Source organism: Piliocolobus tephrosceles, chromosome 15, assembly GCF_002776525.5.
Source record: "Piliocolobus tephrosceles isolate RC106 chromosome 15, ASM277652v3, whole genome shotgun sequence".
NCBI classification, from domain to species: Eukaryota; Metazoa; Chordata; class Mammalia; order Primates; family Cercopithecidae; genus Piliocolobus; species Piliocolobus tephrosceles.
This window is the reverse complement of record NC_045448.1, coordinates 15590850-15594379: the sequence shown is the minus strand read 5'-3', so window position 1 is coordinate 15594379 and position 3530 is coordinate 15590850. Positions and strand designations below refer to the sequence as shown.

Below are 3530 nucleotides of genomic sequence, written 5' to 3'. Positions count from 1 at the left end.
GGCGGGCGAATCACCTGAGGTCAGGAGTTCAAGTCCAGCCTGGCAAACGTGGTAAAACCCTGTCTCTACTTAAAATACAAAAATTAGCCAGGTGTGATGGCAGGTACCTGTAATCTCAGTTATTTGGGAGCCTAAGGCAGGAGAATCTCTTGAATCTGGGAGGCGGAGGTTGCAGTGAGCCAAGATGGCGCCACTGCACTCCGGCCTGGGTGACAGAGTAATACTCCATTTCAAAAAAAGAAAAAGAAAAAAAAAGAGAAAAGGGTATACTGAGACTTACTTGTTTTATGGCCTAGATTATGGTCTATCTTGGTAAATGTTCATGTACACTTCAAAAGAGTGCATATTCTGCTATTGCTGGGTGGAGTGTTCTATGAATGTCTATTAAGTCAATTTGGTTGATAGTGTTTTCAAGTCATCTGTATTCATACTAATTATACGTTTTCTTGTTTTATAATTATTGAGAGAGGGTCAGCAAGTTCTCAGACCATAATTGTGGACTCGGCTATTTCTCCTTGCAATTCTATTAGTTTTTGCTTAATTTATTATTTAATTTAATTTATTTTTCTTCCCATCAGAGAGGTAATGTGCCAATGTCTGAACAAGATTTGAGGGAGGCACATCTCACACATACACCTAAAAACTCAATCATCATGCTTGTGAACTACAAAAGGGTCACTTTGTTAATTTTTTTAATTAAAATTTTTTCTTGAGATGGGGTTCTCACTCTGTCAACCAGGCTGGAGTGCAGTGGCGCGATCTCGGTTCACTGCAACCTCTGCCTGCCAGGTTCGAGCAATCCTCCTGCCTCAGCCTCCTGAGTAGCTGGGACTACAGGTGTGAGCCACCACACCTGGCTAGTTTTTTTGTATATTTTGTAGAGATTGGGTTTCACAATGTTGGCCAGGCTGATCTTGAGCTCCTAGCCTCAAGTAATCCGCCAGCCTCGGCCTCCCAAAGTGCTGGGATTACAGGCATGAGCCACTGTGCTCAGCCACTTTATTTATTTTTAAGCTTGGTTATTAAGGCATATAAGTATTTAGGATGCTGTAACCTCTTGTGTAGTGACCTGCTGGATCCCCAGTAATATTCTTTGCCTGAAATCTACATGGTTTTGTATTAATATTAATATAACTATTTCATTTACTTTTGATTACAGTTAGCATAGCATATCTACTTCCCTTTTTTTGGCTTTTATCTTATTTATATCTATATATTAAAATGGGTTTCTTGTAGGCAGTCTGTCATTGGGTCTTGGTTTTTTTACACTTTTGTTATTATGGTAAAATTTACATAATGTGAAATTTACCATTTTAACCCTTTCTAAGTGTACAATTCAGTGATAGTAAGAACATTCACAATGTCGTACAACTATCACTGCTCTCCATTTCCAGAACTTTTTCATCATCCCAAATGACTCTGTACCTATTAAACAATATCTTTCCTCTCCCAGCCCCTGGTAACCTCTAATGTACTTTCTGCCTCTGTGAATTTGACTATTCTAGGTACCTCATATAAGTGAAATCAGAATATTTGTCCTTTTACGTTTGGCTTTCTTTTCTTTTCTTTTCTTTTCTTTTTTTGAGACGGAGTCTCTCACTCTGTCACCCAGGCTGCAGTATAGTGGCATAATCTCGATTCACTGCAACCTCCGCCTCCCAGGTTCAAGCCTCAGCCTCCCGAGTAGCTGGGATTATAGGCTCCCACCACCACGCCTGACTAATTTTTTTGTATTTTTAGTAGAAACAGGGTTTCACCATCTTGGCCAGGCTGGTCTCAAACTCCTGACCTCATGATCCACCAGCCTCAGCCTCCCGAAGTGCTGAGTTTACAGGTGTGAGCCACCGCGCCTGGCCTGGCTTCTTTCACTTAACATAATGTCTTCAAGGTTTATCTATGTTGTAACATACATCAGAATTTTAGTTTTTTAAAGCTGAGTAATATTCTGTTGCATGTATATACTACATTTTGTTAATCCATTCTTCTATCAATGAACATTTCGGTTATTTTCACCTCTTTTTTTTTTTTGAGACAGAGTCTTACTCTGTCACTCAGGCTGGAGTGCAGTGGCATGATCTTGGCTCACTGCAACCTCCACCTCCTGAATTCAAGTGATTCTCCTGCCTCAGCCTCCCAAGTAGCTGGAATTACAGGAACACACCACCACAACCTGGCTGCTTTTTGTATTTTTTATAGAGATGGGGTTTCACCATGTTGGCCAGACTGGTCTTAAACTCCTGACCTCAAGTGATCAGCCCGCTTCAGCCTCCCAAAGTCCTGAGATTACAGGCCATTTTCACCTTTTGTTTTTTGTGCACAGTGCTGCTATAAACACTGTTGTACAAATATCTGAGTTTCTGCTTTCAATTCTTTGGAAATTGAAATATGCCTGGAAGCGGATTGCTGGATCATGTGGTCACATAATGTTTAACTTTTTGAGGAAACTTCCACAGTGGTTGCACCGTTTTATGCCCCCAGCAGTAATGTACCAGAGTTCAAATTTCTCAGTATCCTTGTGAAACTTGTTGTTTTCTGTTTTTTAAATTTTGTTTGGTTTTTAATTTTAACATAATAGTCATCCTAATGGCTATAAAGTGGTGGGTCTTACTTTTTAACCCAGTCTGACAATATCTGCTTTTTAATTAGGGTGTACGTTAGTTATCTACTACTGTTTAACAAATTACCGCAAAACATAATAGCTAAAGAACCAAACATTTTTTCATCTTTCAGGGTCCAAAATCTGAAACAACTTATCTGCGCAGATCTGACTCATGATCTCTCATAAGGTTAAGATCAAGCTGTCAGAGGGGGCTGCAAACTCTGAGGATTTGACTGGGGCTGAAGAACCCAATTCTGAGCTCATCCAGGAGGTTGTTTGCAGGAAGCTATAGTTTCTTACCATGTGGGCCTCTCCATGGGACTGCTCTCAGCATGGCTTTCTCCCATAGCTGATACTGATACTGGGAGAAAGAGGAGAGAGAGAGAGAGAGAGAGAGAGAGAGAGAGAATGCAATGCTGCCCTGCCCTTTATGGCCTGGTCACCAATTACACATCATCACACCTGCCTTATCCGTTGCTTAGTAAGTCACAAAGCTCAGTCCATGCTCTATGGAAGAAGCTCATATGGTGTCAATACCAGAAGATGGGCCTCAATGCTGGCCATCTTGGAGGCTGGCAACCACAAGGTATTTAGACCATTTACATTTAATATAATTATTGATATGTTTGTGTTCAAATCTATTATCTTATTTTTTTATTTCTACCACCTGTCCTTTGTTGCAATTTCCCCCTTTTACACATTACTTTTAATTCATTGAATATTTTTTATGATTCTATTGTAACAACTTTGTTAGCCTGGTAGCTATAATTCTTTGTGATGTTGCTTTAGAGGTTGCTTTACCGTCTATAGTACATATCTTTAACTTCTACAGCTGTCTTCAAGGGATACTATACTACTTCATGTATCAGAACCTTACAACAATATACTTCTATTTTTTCCCTCTAGGACTTTGTGATATTACTCTCTTATA

The 3530-nt window shown here is 39.8% G+C and overlaps 1 non-coding gene across 1 annotated transcript; it reads right to left on the bottom strand.

The window, feature by feature from the left end:
* Positions 1 to 572: 572 nt before the first annotated feature.
* LOC111532464 lies at positions 573 to 676 on the bottom strand. The gene has a single exon (XR_002728555.1). It is a non-coding gene; the product is annotated as a small nucleolar RNA U13 (small nucleolar RNA).
* Between the last annotated feature and the right edge of the window lie 2854 nt (positions 677 to 3530).